Source organism: Limulus polyphemus, unplaced genomic scaffold (assembly GCF_000517525.1).
Source record: "Limulus polyphemus unplaced genomic scaffold, Limulus_polyphemus-2.1.2 Scaffold55, whole genome shotgun sequence".
Classification (NCBI taxonomy): domain Eukaryota; kingdom Metazoa; phylum Arthropoda; class Merostomata; order Xiphosura; family Limulidae; genus Limulus; species Limulus polyphemus.
In genome coordinates, this window is record NW_013665665.1 from 784,125 (window position 1) to 806,020 (window position 21,896).

A 21,896-nucleotide genomic window follows, 5' to 3' on the forward strand; every position below is an offset into this window, starting at 1 on the left:
AACGAACATACTCGGGAGTTATCGCACGTCAGGAGAGTGCTCTACAAAATAAGTTAAGGGATTAGCCAGCTAGCTGTGGTTAGAAAGGCAGGTATTAGAATTTAAACTACATCATTCTACCCTTCTTACAAACAAGGTCCGTATTTGAGCTTTATCTCTGAGTCATGAGCTGTGGTTAGAAAGGCAGGTTTTGGAATTTAAATTACCACATTCCACCCTTCTTACAAACAAGGCCCGTATTCGAGCTTTATCTCTGAGTCATGAGACTACCCTTTAGGACGTCAATTTTTAAGTGATAATTAATTTTTTCGTCTCTTGATCTCAGCACAAAATCCAAGACTTCTAGCACATCAGGCGAGAACTATATCGCCTGATCTAATGAGTTAAACCTTTAGAAATTGCTAGAAATACTATTTTTAACAACTCAAACCTAACCATGACAATTATTCATATATTTCCACATAAGCCTAAGCTAAAAATGTTTTGGCATTTACGGTGATTAGAGATTTGGAAATAAGCCATTAGCCAACTTAATCCATATACTTTTTCTCTTTTAACATGTATTTTCATTTTATCTGATTATCCTGGTTCTTATGTTCTGCATTTATTATAAGTATTCCACTTATCACTTTTAGGTTATTACAGTTTATAGGTTATATTTAGTTAGTCTTCAGTTTACTTAACATATGGAAATGTAAAAAGTAGAACACTTTCATCTTAATGAAAAATCATAAGTGAGAAGTGCTGAGACAACATTGTCAGGCATAATGAAATAATTAGCACAAATGATCACAAAAAAATCAAATAATATCAAGTAAAATCTTTTGTCAGTCACTATATTAAATATTCAAAATATTGTCTTTTACGCATATATATATATAGAGAGGGGGGGGGGTGAGAAAGACAGCAATAAGATGTAAAACTCTTAAACGCCACTTACGTACTGTTATATATACACTAAACTAAAATTTTGAAACGTTTTATTTATTTATACTTGTTTCTATACATTTATGCTGCTTAGAATATGGTAAGTTCTTTAGTACAAATCAGCGACGATAAACTTTAATTTTTACATAATATATATAATTTATTTTCTTTCTCTGATACGAAATGCTAATCAATTCACATTCAAACTGACCTTAAAAGACAAACAAATTAGGCTTAAAGCTCTTTAAAATGATATTAAATGTCTGAGCTCCCCAGAGGCACATCAGTAAGCCTGCCGCCTTATAACGCTAGAAAACGGATTTCTATACCTGTGGTAGGCACAGCACAGTCCATTATGTAGCTTTGTACTTAGCAACAAATAAACAAATATTAATTTTTGAACTGACTATGAAGATTATTGATTCTAAAGTCACAAAGCAAGCTTGTTATATCAAATTATATTGTTTACTACTGTCTTCTTTAACAACAATAATTTCATTTTTGAATTATAAACCTCAAGGGTTGATGGTTTCAATTCACGAACACTAACGATTGTTTGTTTGTTGTTAAGCACAAAGCAACACAATGGTATATCTGTGCTCTGTCCACTACGTGTATCGAAACCCCAGTTTTATCATTATAAGCCTGCAGAGTTACCACTGAGCCACCAGGGGGCAAACTCTAACGAACTGGTAAAACTACAGCACTTGAAAAGGCGGGATTTAAACCAAGAAGAACAATTAGGAGCCGCTGTCCGAGATCGATAACATTATTGATTAAAACATGTAGAATTAATGCACATTTCTATTCCAAAAAATACGATGGATTTTCATCATGCGTTGTAAATTGTGGATATATTTAAATATTACAGAACTTCATTGAACTCTATGTTATGTGGAGAGTAAACACATAAAATTAGCTTTCAATTTCTTATTTTAGAACCAAATATTACAATATGTAACAAAAATAAGAATCGTGGGAGAATTTCGTGATCAAGCTGATTTAGGATAAGCGCCATCTGACGCGATTTACTATAACTATTAGAAAAAAAAATCACGGTATTTCGGAATACATATCACGGTGTAATTTATAATACCATGCGCAAAAATATCATCGAATTTAATAACTTCTTGTTTCTGAGTATATATTCAAATAGCGTGAAAATATCTTATTTTTATTCTAATTATTACTTTTCTTTTTCTTGTTGCTAAGTTTTATCTATTCTTCTTTGGTCTATTGCTTTAGCTCGATTTCTTTCAGTTATTAAGTGAGAAAATATAAATTGCCTAAAAAGTGAACTATTAAGTAACCTTTCCTAACAAAACATAACTGAGAAACGCAAGAATAGATTAATTTTATAAGGGTTCATATTATTAAATATATATATATATATATATAATGGTTAAGTCTTTTATATACAACATATATATATATATATATATATATATGATAATGATACACTTTTTTGTGTATCTTAAACTGTTTTTGCCTTTTACATGACAATACAAAAATCCCATACACGAAAGACAAAAGGGCGGTGTAAAACTAATTGTTCATTTGTTTGTACAAATGTTTTTCGCAAAACTACACAAAGGATTCTCTGCGCATAACTGTCCCTAATTTTTAACCGACAGATTCTGGGCTTAGGCAAGTTAACCACTAGGCCACTCCTAGCCCAGGAAAAACTGACAAACTTCAAATAACGAAAACGTACTTTCATGCATGGATGTATTGGTTTTATCTGCTTATATATTCGTGTGTGTGTGTGTGTTTGTTTCTTATAAGCTTTAATGCAATCTCAGTATTTGTTCTAAATAAGATCATCCTTATTCAATTTGAACACCTGCGATTATGTGTTTATTGAAGCTCTTTCCCAAAAGCTTCACCACCAACCATTATTTGGGATGTTTTAAAGTAAAAGCAAAATAAGAAAATATTTGTAATTTCTTGGTAATAAAAGAGACCAATTATCTATTGACGGGTGGCACTTAACTGATGATCCCGCTGGTGTCAGCACTGAACGCAACTACAATCTTTAGCCTTTGTGTATTGGATTTTGGCAGGTTTTAAGTCAACTAGATTAAGAATATAAAAAGTTACTACTTGTGGAAGAACTACCTTCACACCCGTATTAATATATATACTATCACTACAGTTAAAACTCTTCCCCCTACACTGTGGATTGAAAACATTATGCTTCCTTTTCGTGTAAGGTTCCGTCCTTCAAGCTAAGACAAATTCATTCATTTATATAAATAACTGAGAAACCAGAAACTCGCTTCTTAGAATTTACCACAGAAACTTAATAGCTCGTGGTTCATTTGACAAATCAAACACACAGCGTTGAAAATGACGCTGTACGCCACATAGTCATCTATGTTAAACAGTAAAACAAAACCTGACTTCACGGAGGTAAAAATTGTAGGATGTTTCATAGCCATGTTGTTGTTAGAGAGCTTAACGTCAGCGATTTTTCATAAATAACACTTAAAATTAAGCGTTTTATAGCTTTCAACATAGCTTCTGTTTGAGAAACTTATAATTAAGTGTAACGAAACGAACAATTTATAACTATGTGATGTTTAAACTGATGATTGGACGTGTTCTTGCTGGTTTTATCATAAATATCTACACTTTTTTCTTAAATTAATGCCGTGCACAACATAAGCTTCATATACACCACCAGAAAATAAGTTGCCAGCAAACATCAAAACTGCATTACTTATATGCTGCTATTAACGTAAATGAACCACTCATGAACAATTATAATGAGGGTTGATTCAGGTTTTCTTATTCAGGCAGATACGATCACTGAAGCATAAAATGTCTGTCCTTATGGATGTGGTCTAGTGGTTAGTGTGCTCTGTCTGTTAATCCGAAAGTTCACGGTTCATATTTTGTTGCCATAAAAACGCAGTTTGCAATTTGGAGTCATTAGTCCGCTGTTAGAGTGACGGTCAAATCCAATTATTAGGCCAGATAAGAGTACCCTAAGCGTTGTCGGAGGGTACTTATGAATGGCTTCCTTCCTTCTAATCTATTATTTCAAAATTAGGGACGGATATATGCAGACAGTGTAACTTTTTGTGAAGTATTGAAAAAACCTTATGGCGGGCTATTTTAAATTATATTTTAGTGATAAAAGACAAATTTTAATTTCCATTATCACACTATTCGAACATTTCAGGACTTTCGTCTTCAAGCCTGTTTTAATTTACATTATCACACTATTCGAACATTTCATGACTTTCGTCTTCAAGCCTGTTTTAATTTACATTATCACACTATTCGAACATTTCAGGACTTTCGTCTTCAAGCCTGTTTTAATTTACATTATCACACTATTCGAACATTTCATGACTTTCGTCTTCAAGCCTGTTTTAATATACATTATCACACTATCCGAACATTTCATGACTTTCGTCTCCAAGCCTGTTTTAATATACATTATCACACTATCCGAACATTTCATGACTTTCGTTTTCAAGCCTGTTATTGAAAAATACTTTGAGTTATGATCACTCATTTACGATGGCTTAGATATAGATCTATATGATCAAATACTTATGTATCGTAAGTATAATTAAAAAAAATAGATGTTAAAGAAACTAAATATGTTCAGTATACACATTTACTTGTAAAACAGCATCATTGCAGATCAACAATATTTAATACCAAAAAAAGAAAGAAATACACTAAATAGAAAAATTTCCTTACTAGGTAAAAGATTAAAAGGGAGAGAATGTGTCAAAGAGATAAACGAACTTTACGTGCATTAAGATACAGTAAGAGTATGATCTACATAGAAGTAAAACAAGTTCCTACCTCTGTGACCCACAAATGATGGGGTTAGGCTGTTACCGTGTTGAAACTAATACATTGTTTGTAGTTTCTTATATGTTTGATCAAGGGATTTTATAAGAAAAGCAACTGAAACATTAGACACTGACAAAGATTCGGACGTATTTATAAATTCACCATCAGTATACCACGACCACTTCAGTAAATACCAACTTGATCTTTGTATGTCTGATTAATAACTTTTTTTTTTTTTGCTGACCTAGGCACAGTAACACAGAATTGGATCTTGGGAATTCCCGAAACTAAATCCTAATCAGGTCAAGTATGAAATAACTTGGACATCCGCTTCGTTTTGTACAACTCGAACAACATGTAAACGGATAAAAGTGAACAAAAAAAAATTAAGATACAATAAACTCGATACTCTTTAGTAGAGAAACAACTCAAAACAGGAAGCAAGATTGTCGTTTGTTGTATTCAAATTTAACGATTATTATCTGGCAAATATTCAATTAACAATATTCATATAACAAGTGACTACAATTATTTGCATCTTCATTAAACATTTACATCTCTATCTTCTCTTTGACCGTTTATCTCTAGGTTTTTGAAAGAAACCTCTGCGTCTTTAATTAAACATAGGGTATACTTCTCAAGAGGAAGGCATAGTTCTTTAATACCACAATATTTCATTTGTGGACTTACAACTCTAGAAATCGGGTTTTGATACCCGTGGTGGGCAGAGCACAGATAGCCCATTGTGTAACTTTGTGCTTAACTTCAAATAAACAAACAAAATAAAATATTTATAAGATATGTATTTGTAACATAAGATTAGTTTCATGTTTGTTTTACTCAGATAAAAATGTGCAAAAAAATATATATTCCTATCAATCGAGAAATGCTTAATACCGTTCCATTACTCTAAACAGAAACGAGAGAGAAACAGCGTATAGGAATTGACTGGTAACATATCTGATACTTAACTAGTCAGCATACTTGATAATTAGCTAGTAAGCTATTACCAGCAAGAAATACCCATATATCTATATCCAAGAAAGTATAGACTGAGCTGTTAGCCTTGCCACACTCTCACGACCCGTTAAAAGAAAAAAGAAAACACGACGAAATAAAAGTTAAGCAAATTGTGAAGAACAAAGAAGTAAGAAACACGTGTAGGTACGCTATATGGAAATGTGGCGTAGCATTGGCCTGTATACGTGCGTTGGAAGTTCCGGGTTTTTGCAGAATACGCTTTCACTGGAGATAAGGTTAGTCGGATACTTTACAGTGAACAAACACTCACTCATCTAACATAGGGGTTTTAAAGCTTATACAGACAGACGTGCCTGAAACAGTTTAGTCTCTGGACTGTTATCTTATCTATTTGTAATGTATGCATACTTAAAAGCTTTCCATTAGCTAAGAAAGAGGTTTACTATACAATCTTAATCCGCTTACTGTAGCAATTGCATATTTTAATTTTCACTCTTGTTCTAACATAGAACACGTAGGTTGCACGCCTCTGGAGTTATGGTACACTTTCGTAAATAAGCTTGACATTGTGATAAATTAATGGTAAGACACTATTCTTTGTACGTTAAATTTCGCGCAAAGCTACTCGAGGGCTATCTGCACAAACCCGTCCCTCATTCTGGAGTGATAGACTAGAAGGAAGGCAACTAGTTAACACCACTCACCGCCAACTTTTAATTACCTCTTTACCATCGAATAATGGTATTTACCGTTACATTATAGCGCCCCAACGGCTGAAGGGCGAACATGTTGCAGATTGCGAGACAAGTGCCCTAACCACTTGGCCATGCCAGGCCAGGCAATATTACTAGTACGGCACCTAGTGACAATTCCTTATTAGAAATACCTTGTAAATTTACGTCCAACTTTACATATTTACTAACAACATAAAGAATAGTATTTTTTGGACATTTATTTCGTATCATTGGCCTCGAATGAATCATAAATTAGGGTACAAGGAGGGGTTGTTACCCTGTAGTAAAAAAAATTACGTTGAACAATACAATTAAATGCTAATTAGAATTTGTTTTATCATAAGTACGACAAGGTATAAACCTCTGTTATAAAATAATGTTAATCTTGCAATAACAGTTTGATGATTGGTCTTGTTTTTTTTTAAGTTTTGATAAACACATTTATGGTGTCGATAGCAAAATGTTTTGACTTAATTGTCAAATAAGGTTTGGTTTGTTTGGAATTTCACGCAAAGCTACATGTGGGCTATCTGCGCTAGCCATTCTCAGTTTAGCAGTGAAACACTAGAGAGACGGCAGCTAGTCATCATCACCCACCGCCAATTCTTGGGATACTCTTTTACCAACGAATAGTGGGATTGACCGCGACATTATAACGCGCCCACGGCTGAAAGAGCGAGCATGTTTGATGGGACGGGGATTCAAAACCGCGACCCTGAGATTGCGAGTCGAACACCCTAACCACTTGGTCATGCCAAATAAGAAATGTTTGTAATCTTTTTAACTGGATGCAGATGATACAAAACTTGTGTTCATTAAAAATAGACTTACATACGCTTAACAAACTCATTTTCATTATTATTGTAAAAATTATTGAAGACAGTATCTATGATTTAAGGATAAGCCAAAATCAGAAATTCAGTAGTTAGAAACTGAAAACGTGAATGTACAGAATAAATTAATTCACCTGTGAAGTCATAGTTCATAAGTAATGTTTGTGATGTTTATAGTAATAGTATTCCAATATCAACACAAGCTATGTGTACCAAAAATTGATGTTGTTATTAATGCTATCTAAAGAACGTTAACCTTAAAAAATAATCTGCCCCCTCCCCGATGGCTCAACGGTAAGTTTGAGGGCTTATAGCTCGCGGCGGTTGGCACAGTACAGATAGCCCATCGTGTAGCACTGCTGGTAACAACAAACAAACAATGAGGTCTCCCTCTGGGACAGTGGTAAGTCTTTACAACACTAAAATCAGGGGTTCGATTCCCCTCGGTGGACACAGTAGATAGCCCGACGTGGCTTTGCTATAAGAAAAATAAATACACACACACACACAAACAAAGACAATTAATTGCTGAAAATGAGTAACTTTAAATATATCTGAATACCTCTGGAGAAGGCGCCCTAGAGTAATATATATTTTTTTGTTTATGAGCACAAAGCCAAAAAAATATGGCTATCTGCGCTGTGCTCGTCATGGGAATTGAACCTGATTTTCAGCATTATAAGCTCTGCTCAGTATTCAGACACCGATTTAAAGCTAAGGTCTCCGAATTTGGTTTTTTAGGCCTAATTAATATTCTTCTTAATTTCTTACAAATTCTCAAATTAATTTCGAGTTATTTTGAGAATACAACAGTCAGCTTGGATCAATTTACTTTGACTATACAATTCTGTATTAAATTATTAATACTAAATTTGACTTACGTTTGTTTTTTTCGCTCTGTTGCTATAGCATTGACTAGTTACTTGTTTTGTTTGTTTTGTTTTTAATTATGCACAAAGCTACACAAGGGCTATCTGTGCTCTGCCCACCACGGGTATCGAAACCCGGTTTCTAGCGTTGTAAGTCCGCAGACATACCGCTGTGCCACTGGGGGGGCGACTAGTTACTTATTCTATAGTGCCGAGCAGATGCGTTAGATAGTAAAATAGTAAGCTTATTATTTAACTTTAAGACATTAACGTCTGGAAAGATGGCAAAATGGAACAACGGTGTTAGGCCCAGTTACTGTTAAGCAGAATAATTTACTTCACTGTCTTTAAAAATTAAATTAAATTAAAAAGATAAGAATCATCGGGCTAACTTAGCTAAACTTTTATAGCTTTTGTTTTCGATGACTTGTCAAATATATTCTTCACAATTTCTTTTAAATATTCTAATGAATTTCGAGCTATTTGAGAATACAGTAGTTTACTGAGATGAATTTGATATTTTATGCAATTATATACTAGATGTTTGATGCTAGGCTTAGTTCTGAGCAGCGATTAGCAGTCTTGATCTTCACTTCTTTATACTAACAGCGCAATCCCATCTTATTTATATTGTAAATTGGTATAAAAATGATACATAATTAAAATAACAATAAAGAATTAAATAAAGTCAAATAAATAAATTAATAAAAAGTAGCCGAAAATTGCTGCCGACCAATTGTCTCTCTGTGGTCGGTGATTTGAAATTATGGACAGCGCTACGCTACCTGAGTTGCGCTCTGACAAATGTACTGCGACAGAACTTCGTAATTGAAGACAGGAGAGCCTGTGCTATGGCCAATGTTAAAATCTTCTCTAAACGTGTAACCATAGCCATATAAAACAATGAGAATTTATCATAATTCCTGTAACATTGTATAGTGTAATGTATTTAATATAATACAGTGGTTCCCAAATTCTTTTAGTCTGAGGCTCCCTTGATGTGAATAAAAAAACTTAAGCCCCCTCCCCCAACCTATAACTTTAGCATGGTGATTGAAAAGCAGTGCTGTAGTAAAAACAATAACATCTCTTTTTGACATACTGTATTATTTAATTAATGCAACATAATTTTTATTGGTTTATTGTTTATTTAGAATTAAAATTAATTCAGCATCTTTGTTTTCGGCCCATTTTTGGCGGCCTCCCCAGATGAAGCTTCACGGCCCCCAGGGGGGCCGCAACTCCCACTTTGGGAAACACTGATGTAATACATTTAAAATCACGCTTGTCGTATTTCAAAGCAAGTTTTTAAGTACATCGTCAATCATTAGAAAAATGTACATTGTAATATAATTTTAATTCATTTACTGACACATCTCGTTTTGAAGGTTTCTTATTAAGGAAAAACCTTTAGTGATATGGGATTTGTAAAATAAAGTATCTTAATTCCACATTGTAAATAACGAAACTCAAAACGTCAATCTTGAGTGCTTCAGTCGTACTTATCTTAACATCAGATATATTTTAACCGTATACCTTTAAAAACTATTTTTTTGCAGATGATTAATAAAGTTTAATCATAAAAGCTAGTTGGTCTACTTGGAAAACACGTCGTATACGTGGTTGAGAAATGTTGATAAATAGAAGCATTTTTACCTGAAGTTTTAAAGTACTGATGTTTACACGTGCAAAATTTTATTTATTGCAGTGATAAGTTGAAGTTCTTGAAATTTTACGACAAACTAATTCCAGTCAAGTATCATTCCTTTGCTTGGGACACTGCACGTGGACATATTCATTGAACGTAAATTTAATTCCGGTATCTTGTTCACGTACACATTCTTATCAATTTTGTCAAGAGAGTGAACCATGTAATTTATCTTACCTACAACCAAGTATATATGTATATAAAGTGAACCAAGTATATGTATATATATATATATATATCTATACAAAAGCGAAGTGACATAATCTCGGTAATATTTGCCCTAATGTAGTCGAATAGGCAGAATATGTTATTTGGAAGCTCATGAAAAGGCTTGTATATAATTCACTCAAATTACGAGCTACATATATTAAAAAGGTCTTGCGTGTAATTAAGAATAACGTTTACATGTATAAAATTACAAATTTTAACGTAATGTATGACATTAAGTGTATATGATGTCATTTTTCCTATGGTTGGTTTAACTCAATCTATGGTAATAACGGTTGCCAGAGCGGCATACTCTATGAAATCACCCATTTAACAAACCGGCGACCCTATCCACCCACATTCTGCAATAATATAATTTCACAGCCGACCCTACATTCACTATCATAGGTTTGTATATATGACTATGATGTCTGAAACATTTTTAAACAAGCTTCACAATAATATTGCCCTTATGGTACGTCAAGATCTAGTATTGATATTTTCAACCTGAATGGAATTTTATGCCCATATGGACTAAGAACCATGTCAAAGACCACTAGAATTCAGGTATATTCGCATATAATTCTGAATTGCTGACCAGAGAGAAAGAGGACAGCAAGTCAACAGCACATAACCTTTCGTCCCCCCCCCCACAAGGGCTTTGTTTGCCCCTTAAACTGAACAACGGAAGTGACTGGCACTTTTAACACGCACCCACAGCTGAGAGTGTTCGACAGCATTACGACTTGAACCTTCTAATCCGCAGTTCGACGTGCTAACATTAAGGTCTACTAGAAATCAGGTCATTTAAATTTTACTCGATGTTTGGCATGGCCTGGTAGTTAGAATGCTCGACTCTAAATCTGTGGATCGTAAGATTGAATCATCTCACCAAATATGCTCGCCCTTTTAGACGTGGGGGCGTTATAATGTAACGATAAATCCAACTTTTCGTTGTTAAAGCATGTCCCAAAAGTTGGCGGTAGATAGTGTTGATTAACTGTCTTCCCTCTAGTCTATCACTTCAAAATTAAGAACAGCCAGCGCAGATAACCCTCGAGTAGCTTTGAGCGAAATTCAACAAAATACACAAAAAAATTTTACTTATTCCTCTTGATACTCGTACTATTAGAGAATAGATAATTTATTTTGTTTTATTTTATTCATCATAGCTGTGCAATAATAGTATTATAGTTTTAAATCAAATTATCATATCCAAATAAAGCTATTTATAATTAATAGGAATCTAAGTATATATACTTATTGACACAAATGTTCTCAATCCTACACTCACTATTTTACAGTGTTAGCCTGAAAATCACTGATAAAATAGCGCTGTTTGAGTTCTTTATTGTAAGTATTAAAATAAAGGAAAAAACTACGTTAAATTGAATTTTGTACAATATAAGACTTAAAAATGTGTTTATTAAAGCAAATCCGAATATAACCCATGAGCGCTTATGTAAATGTTTGTAAAATGTAATACAGTAGGAACCCCACGAAAAGGTTGGCATATGACTTTTAATGAAACAGATATAAAGCACTTCGCGTGAGAATGACGACAGATTAAGAATATTTAACTGACGTAAATATTACTATTGTGCAAATGCAGCAAATTCTCTGGAATACTTGAGAAGTACGACGAAAATATAGAATTTTTCCTCATAAAGTGTTATATATTTCATTATTTAGGTGAGTATTTATAGGCATCCACCCCATACGACGTAATGTATTTCATTACGTACGGCGTTTTATTGTGAGTTTAAATCACTTAAAAAGTGAGAATCTTGTTGTTTCGTGATTTAATAAGGTTTCAATACAAGACTACAACGAAAATTTAAAGTTTGTAATATCAATCATTTAGATGTCATTTTTTAATTCCACATTTTATAGTATTTTTCGAAACTCGAAAGTATAGGCAAATAATTTTATTAATTAAGTGCTAAATGTTTGTACGTCTAAAGCTTTCGATGCTTGTATGAGAGTTAAGATTTTGCAAACGACGAAATTTGTTTCATCTTATGTTATAACCTATGAAGTATATTAAATAATGCTTACATTTCGTCGTTATCCATCCACGAGAATCATCCAGTGCTTAATCATTTTGAACAAATAAAAAGCATTATAATATATCGTGTGATACTTGTGGTACAGGTCAAAAGTTTTCACCTCTAGCTATGAGAAGAAAATTTTCAAGGTATAAACTATAAAAATAGAACTACGTTTAGAAAAAAATGTTCAAATAGAAGCCAGTATATTTAAATACTTTAAATATATTTAAAACGGTTCTCATTCTCGCCTCCACCTAAAAAAAAAAACGACCGGCATAAGATTACATTGCGTAAATAAGAGCTTGACCCCCAGAAAACTTCACATAGGATATATTATGAAAAACACTTACATTTTATTAGTAGCTGTTGACATTAAAGACGTTTTCTTTTTACATTCTCTTTGCGCAATAGGTAATTAAGATCTTAACTAATTCTGTCACCTCTAACCACTTATATTTAAGAAAATCGAAGTTAGTGTACTCCCAGATGACCTGACAAGTAGACACCGACATAGAAAACAATGTTTAATTATTTTTTTTTATGAGTAAGACATTAAATGTCGTTTATGAAATTATATGAGTGTAACGACCTAATACTTTCTACAATAGTTGGTTGTTTTCCTTTTTCCACTAAAGTTTTCGTTAAACTTCGGTCTGTTGACGCAGTTTTATTTGAGCAGTGCAAAAATCTGTTCTTCTTAAACTAAACAGCTGTCTTTTTTTTTTCATTAACCTACCATCTCTCTTGTATTAAACTGTCATCCTTCATCTGCTAATTTGACGTCCTTCAACTATTATCTTTCCCTTCTTCATCTACTAACCTGTTGTTATTTTTTATTAGCATGTTCTCATTCTTTTTTTGCGCTAATCTGTCGTCCTTCTTTTACTAACCCGTTTTCTCTCTTGTAAAAGCTTATCTTTTTCTTGCACTAATCACTCAGTACTTCTTGTACTAATTTATCCATCTTGCATTAAGATGTCTTCTTTCTTGCACTAATCTTTCATACTTTGCGCTAACCTGCCATCCTCCTTCTACTATTCAGTCATTCTTCTTGTACTAACCTATCATATTTCCAAAATAAGTGCTTAATGTTTGTTTATTACGAAAAATCGTGTGTCAAATAATTCTATTATCCTATCGTTTGATGTTGTTTATAGAATTTCGCACAAAGCTACTCGAGGTGTATCTGCGCTAACAATCCCTAATTTTGAAGCGATAGATTAGAGGGAAGGCAGCTACTCAACAGCAACTACCGCCAAGTCGAGGGCTACTCTAAACGAATAGTGGAGTTTGACCGTCACTCTTGTAAACCCACGGACCCAAAGTATGGAGCACTTTTTTGCATCAATAGGATGTGAACTAAGAACCCTCGGATTCTCATTCAGGACGAATTAGCTACTTGGCCATAGAAATGTTAAGACTAATTAGTGGTCTATAATCGCTCTCTCTTGTTAGATGCGTATCTTATTTCTAGTTCTTTAATTCTATATACCTTTTAATCAGCTGTAACTAATGTTAACCGTGTTCACTAAATATCACCTGAATACACCCAGTAATATCTCATGAGGTTTGACCAGTTTAGGATTTTTAGTGTAATCCACATACCAAGGGGAGTGGATGTCAAATAATCTTCATAAGTGTAAAATGATACAAAATAAGAACAATAGGAGAAATTATTGTAAATATTATTGCCAATTATGTTAAATCAACTTAGAAAATACAGTAGGTCGTGTAAGTACGTGAGAGAGAAGATGTGTTCACTCGCTTTCGACGCGAGATGTGAACACCAGAGCAGAAAAAGTGACCCCCCCCCAACTGGCACAGCGGTAAGTCTACGGACTTATAATGTTAGAAATGGGTTTCGATATTCGTGGGGGGGGGCACACCACAGAAAGCCGATTGGGTAGCCTTTTGCTCAACTACAAAAACTAACAAAGGTTCAAGTAAATGGAAAATGTAATGTATGCATAGCCACATTTACAGGAATTTTCGGAAAATATACCTTCTTATCTTATATTAATGTTGGAGAATGTGTATAGGCTTAATAAACGTTATGTTAAAATAAGATAAGTCTTTAAACAATATTTGAATGTAGAAATCTCTATGATGTAGGCTGTTTATCGTGTAACATCATCATTATAGCTGAGTTGTTTGAGGAAATATGTCTAATTGCTAAGCCTTATTGAGCTGTGTCCAGGATTTGGTGTTTGTCTCAGTTTCTGATGAGGAAAGTCTGCTAGCTGTGATCAGATTGTAACAAGTAATAATATCTTCGTAGTGTGTTGGCAATATAACCTAAAAAAAAGGGTATTTCAGATTGTATATTCTTCTTATTTTTAGAATAAATATAGCATATGTAAGCCGAACGAGAAAATAAGGATTAAATGAAAGGTTTTGCACTTTGGTTTGGTAAAATAAAACATATATGGCGACTAGTGAGTTTTTATCGGCTACTTTGTTATACGTGTACGTGTATATGTAGTGGAGACCATTAGTTATCTCAGTGCCGAATGTTATCAACTTCCATTCCTTACGCCTTCTCTCACAGTGCAAGGCTTATTATCTTACTAAACGATCAAGAAATTAGGGTCAGAAAAAAGTGTCTGGTTAATTTAAATCCTGTTGTTAGTAGGTATGGTACATGTTGAAGTGAGAATAAAGGGGAAATTCCCAACCTCATGTTTCGGAGACAGTAGTTAATCTTTCAAAGGTCACTTGTCATTTTGATTTTTAGCTATATCTTTACCATAGCAAATGAGAAGTGAGGAAGATTAGCTTGATGAAATGTGTACGCATGCGTTGTCTACTTTTAGATCATATATCTTATATTTCACAGCTACATTTATTTATCTTATAGGCCTGATATGGCCAAACGGATGTAGCACTCGATTTACGACTTGCGGGTTGCGGGATCGAATCCCTTCGCTGAACATACTCCCTCTTTCAATCGTGATGGCGTTTTAATGTAACGATCAATCCCAGTATTCTTTGATAAGAAGTATCCTAATAGCTGGCAGTGAATGGTGTTAACTAGCTGCCTTTCCTCTAGTCTTCAAAATTAGGAAGTGATAGCACAGATAGCTTTCGAGTAGCTTTGCGCAAAATTTTAAAAAATATATTAGCTCTTAAAGATAAAATCACCCAGTATATATAAAAAACTAGCAGCCACATATTATTAAACGTTCTCACAAATTACTTAGTAAAACATAAAGAACCATTCTTCCAAGGTGAAGTGTAAAATATTATCGTTTTTTCAAAGCTGTTTTGTTACACATCAAGTTTGCAGATGCCAGAAGTATATACATACTTTTTTTAAAGAAAATAAGAATCAGAATGACTAGCAGAGAAATATGAAGAATGTTGAGTTATGGTACTACAATAGTTTGTGTATGTGTTTTCTTATAACAAAGCCACATAGGGCGATCTGCTGTGTTTACCGAGGGGAATAGAATCCCTGATTTTAGCGTTGTAAATCCGAAGACCTACCGTTGTCCAACAGGGGGACTACAATAGTTTTTTACACTATTTTTTGCTGAAACATAGCATCAACAAGTTCTTTCAGTAATTCTAAGACCAGACCAGGAAATTGTTTTAGTTAGTTTTTTTTGGGGGGGGGGTATAACACACGAAAGAAGAGGATTGCTTTGTTCGTTGACCTTCGTGCAAAGCTATTCGAGGGCTTTCTGTGTTATCCGTCTCTATTTTAGAAGCGATAGACTACAGTGAAGGAAGCTAGTCAGCGCTACTCACATCCAATTCTTGGACTTTTCTAATCGAATTGTAGGATTGACAATGACATGATAACGCCCCTACGGCTGAAAGGTAGAGCATGTTCAGTGATGAGATTTGATTTCGCGACCCGCACATTTCGAATTGAATATCCTAACCACCAGGCCATCGAAAGAAACTCCATCAATCGCGGCCATTAATCTATAATCACCATTAAATTCCATTGCTGAATACTGCTCAAAGAAAATAATAAAACCAACATAACAAAAACACAAATTATTGTACTTGTTCAACTAAAGAGACTAATGAAAATTACCCCAAAATTATACCTCCAAGGAACACTCCTCCAGACAGCTACTTTAGCGAAATTTCTCGGTCTAACATATGATATTAAATTAACGTGGCAGAAAAACGTAAGTGAAATTTCTAACAAATTCTGGCGAAGAGTAAATCAAGTTAGAGGTCTGTCGGGGAATAATACAGACGCAACACCAAATAACATATTAAAGATATACAAACAGTACATAAGACCAGTTATAGAATATACTAGCCCAGCATGGATCAATGTAGCTCCCAAGAAAATCAAAACTAAACCCCAGAAACTACAAAATTCAATTCTAACAAGCGCATACAAAGTCCAGAGAACAAAAAAGTCACAATTTCTACACAAACTTGCAATCATCCAACCGTTCCATGACAGACTTCTAAGCAGATCATTCGAATATTAAAAAAAAAAAATTACAAAAATGAAATGTTACGCGCATTAGATCGCTATATCATTCATGATGGACGTTTGCCTAAGTACCTCTCACCTATTAACATGTACTATAGGTAATCAACCACCTATTTCTTGAGTTATATAATATACCATTTAATAGTTTATAAATATTGTATCAAATAGGGTGTTTATGTGAATACATGTAGTGTAACCTACCAAATGAAATATTGTTATATATGGACTTTTAAAGCAAGTGTATCCGAATGGGAATGATGAACGTTGTACGTAAATGGACATAGCCCTAATAAGGATATTGAATATCATATTATAAACTATTGTGTATTCAACGCCCTCGTTTATACGCGTTTAACATTCTAACAGTGCATCTATCACATCAGTGCTGAGGGAGGAAGAGGTCAAAGTTGCACTTGACACTCCCAGGTCCATCTGGATCTAAATACCGATGAAGCTGACAGTGCCATTGAAAGAAAAGGTCACAAAACGATGAAATAAATGTCATGGACAGGATGTTTCTATGATTCCCGTGGAAGCTAGAAGACTCGATGGAGGATAGTATCACGAGTTAACTGAAGACTGTTACTATGGATATTAAGGGCAGCAGGAATTTATGCTGTTGCTTCTGTATACTCTCGATCATAATGACTTTTAAATCAGTTTGATTTTAAAGCTGACTACTTTCACTTATAAACCAGTGTAACAATTGTAAACGATCTTAAAACTACAACGTTCTTTAGGGACTCATAACTCCCCTGAAAGTGTAAGAATCAGAAGTTTCCTTAATATATCTTTATCATGATTAGGCTAGTTTTATTCATCAGAATGTTCAAATTATATCTGCTACTTTACTATTAATTGTTTTTATTATATTTATTCAGCACTGTCAAAATACAGTAAATATATGTTTGGCTTTTCTTGAAATAAATATAAAACGTAGACGCCTTTAACCCCATATAACTTTTCTAAATATTGTATTCAAGTTTCTAGAAACTTTTCATTATAAATAGAACGTTTCGGAAGACTCTTGCGAATTCAATGAATGTAGAAGACACTAAATAATATTTCGTTAATAAATGTCAAACCAGGACTTTAGAAATACTAAAGAAAAACAAAAATGAAATAATACGAACTTTATGAAGAAAAATGAGTTTATTAATTCATAAAATTAGTTTAATTTCAACGTAACATTTTCTTCAGTTGTTGTTTAAAAACACATAAGTCTTGTTTTGTAGGAAAGCAGATAATTAAACATAAAAAATTATTGTTTTGGTTGTTGTTCAGCGCAAAGCTACGCAATGGGCTGAAGTGTGCTCTTGGGTATTGAAAACCGATTTTGTAGTGTCGTAAGTCGACAGAGTTACCATTGAGTCACTGGAGGCAAAGTTTAAATGTATTTTATGTGTCTGATTTTTCACTATTTTTTTTCCATCTAATTAAACAAGTAATGTTCGTGGTGTGTCAGCATCAAAGGTCGTTGACTTATTAACAATCTACAGCAATGAAAATCATATGCAAAACTCTGCCTAATCTTCAATGGTGCGCAGTCTTATTGATTATGATTACACTTCACTGACAAATACAGGTTTCGATTCCAGTAAGTCATTTTGAATGTTTGCTTGTTGATTGGATTTCGCACAAAGATATGCGAAAGCTTTCTAGGCTAACCGTCCCTACTTTTGAAGCGATAGATTAGAGTCACTAGAGGGATGACAGTTAGTCAACACAATCCACTGCCAACTCTTGGGTTGCTCTTGTCGAGCTGAATAATATGAATTAATCGTTACTGTTATAACGCATCCATGGCCAAAATTGCGATTTTTTTTTGATTTTTTTTTGCGGTAACGGGACGCAAATCAGGAATCATAGTTCCACTGTTCGGCACACAATAATCACTGGGCCGCGTTAGGCCTTACTGGGAAGGAGGTGAATGTAATGCTAAATCGTACATCTTAATAAACTTTCCATCGATCCTTCTCTTTATATGGTTGCTAGCCTCCAAGACCACATTTAAGCATATCAAAGGCACAAAATTCTATTAGAGGTGCAGTGGGTGATTTGATAGGTAGGTGGTCAAACTAGATATTGTTATTTCAGTTTTTTAAATAATATTTTTCATGAAAAGCAGACATTGTTTTGAGACGTGATTAGAAACTTGTAAGCTTGTCTTCAAATGTATATTTTCGTATCTTCCTAACCATACCAGAAAGAACGCCTAAAACATTTACATTGGATTTTTAGGTCCGATCTGTTCTCCTTGAGAATGTTTATTAATACCTATTTATTTTTGACAAAAACTGAGATATCTCTAAAATTATTCAAAATCAGCCTTTTTCATAGGTTCCCCCGGTAGGACAGAGAAAAGTTTTTACAACGCTAAAATCCGGGGTTCGTTTCCCCACGCCAGACACAGCAGATAGCCCACTGTGGCTTTGATCTAAAATAAACAAACATTTTTCATAGTTTTAATAAGATAGAATTATAATATATATCTTAAAATTGAATTTCAAATAAAAATCTTCGCGTAAGTTTAATTTCTTTAAAATGCGAATAGTATCAAATGTGGATCAGTATTCTCCATTACTAGCGACACTAATTATTCGATTTTTTAACAATTTTTTTCAGGAATTCTATCATATCCAAAGAAGTAATTATTCTTCTATTTCAAATGCATCGTTGTGTTAGTTTCTTGGTAAATAGGCAAGCCAATTTTTTATTGAATTTTTTGAATATATTTTTATGTGTTATCAAAATAATAACCTTAAGACACATTACTTCAAATTATGTGTGATTATTTTTTACTTAAACACATTTTACATTCGATAATACACATTAGAACTACCCATATTTAAAGAAATGTCATATAACTTCACTAATTTTAAACGACAGTCTTACGGTTCAAGCGGAATAAAATCATAGCTAATGAAACATCACTTTTTAGGGTTATCAGTATAATTACGTAGCTCAGTAAAAGTACTTTAATATCATTCCATACCACAGTTTTCAGATAGGCATTGTATAAGTGTTGTTATTTATTGTAATATGTTATGTTTTCGTATCTGTACTTACCAATAAGAAGGTGGAAAACAAACAGACAAATCCAATTGCAGAGCTTGACAGCGTCAAACGGTTTATTGTAGAGTATTATTAGATTAAATACTTCAAGAAAATATAATAAACAATATGATTAAGTGTAATATAATACAAAATGTGACGGAAGTATTCAAAAATTGACTATTCCTACGAATTTTGGAAATGGGTTTGTATATTTCTTTGAAAGTTTTCAAATTTCGTGCAAAGCTACTCAAGGACTATCTGCGCTAGCCGTCCCTAATTTTGAAGTGATAGACCAGAGAGAAGGCAGCTAGTCAACACCACTCATCGCCATATCTAATCGAAGAGTGATATTTGACTGTCACTCTTATGATGCTCTCTTGACCTCAGAAAGCGGAGAGATATTTCGCAGTAATAGGACGTGAACCATTAACCCTCGGTTCCACAGTTCGACAAGCTAACCATCAAGCCACCCTCGGCCCATGATTGTTAATACTTTAATTCTTATTCGTATTTGTCAATCATGTTGTTTCCCTTGGGGCTGAATAATGTAATGTTATTTACATAAAGACTGTATTAGAACTGTTTGTTTCTAATATTTTTTTTAACTTTTAAATAGGTCATAAGAGAATACCAAAACATTATATTTGTAAGACTTAACACATAATGTAGTAATTATTATGTATACGTCACAACCATTATCCTTGTATTACAGGGTTGAGTACGTTATATTAAGCGTTTGTGAATAGACAAGAGAAGTGAAGTATATTTCATAATATATAATCATGCCTTACGATGTACTACCAGCTTTGTCATACTACGATTGCAAGTTTGGACGATGTTGATTTGGATGTTGTTTGCTCGGAACTCTGATTGGATTACCTTTATATTGTTTGTATTCTTTTTCAGTCAAACGGAAACTTGCTGTACACAAGATGCTCCTCATCCAGATCATGACTACGAGAAATCTGGAGGACCAGCTGTACACAGCAGTGAAGCACACAGAACATGTAAAGAATGAGAATCAACACCTTTGACCACTTCAGTTTGGGATCAGCATATTTAGCTCTGATCCAGACAGGGTAACATTTTATACTAGAGTTCAATCTTATGATATGTTTTATGCTACCTACATGACCTTTGAACTAACAGCAGACAGACTACTGACATGGTCGCAGTTCTAGAGGCAGAGATGAGGAACAGCACCCAACACAAGAGGTGTTCTTAAACATGAACATCTTTGTCCCATAGACCAGTTTTTATTATTCACCTGTCGATGTAAAACTGGGTCATTGAAAAGGATCTCGCTGATAGATTCCCTGTTAGTGTGTCTACTGTAAGTAGAGTCATTATAACCTGGGCAAGCTATAGGTATCATGTCTTTGGTGCATTACCTGTATGGCCATCAAGGGATAAAGTAGACAGATATATTCCGGATTGTTTCAAGGAAACATATCCCCAACAAGGGACTGCACAGAAATAAAATGCTAAACTCCATCTGCCTTGTACCTAAACAGCCAATTATATTCAAACTATAAAGGTAATACTACATTGAAGGGACTGCTTGGTATCACACCAACAGGTGCAGTATCGTTTGTCAGTCAGTTATATTTCTGATATAGATATAATAGCCAAGTCAAGTATCTTTGAACTTATAAAAGAACATGATGATGTTATGGCTGACAAAGGCTTTATAATCCAAATCCTTCTGTTTACCAGGGGTGCAACTTTGAACATTTGTAACTGATAAACGTATCAGTTACAAGAAGTTGAACAGACACAAAATACTGCAAGGGTCAGAATACACGTGGAGAGAGCAATAAGGATAATAAAGGAATATCACATCTTTGATAGTATTATACCACTCAGCCTTGCAGGAACAATCAACCAGATATGGACATTGCTCTCTTTCAGGGGACCTCTCTTTTAACTCACCCGCTGGAGACCGGTGAGCTATTGGGATGGTGCGGTGTTTTCATTAGCTTCATTGACGTTACCAACATATTCAAAGATCTTCAAAACCATCAGCCTTATGATTTGGTATGAAGCTTTCTTGTGAGAAGTTTTACCAGAATTATTCAATATTTTGAAAAATTAAATATTTTAATTTTTTAAAGGTTGAGAAATCTCCATTAACCTACTAAATGATGAAAAATAAGATTTAATGCCAGTCTTTTATTATTATTATAATTTTAATGTGAAATATCAATGCTTAGTAACTATTCCTATGAGTGGATCTGGGGCAAGGTGATAT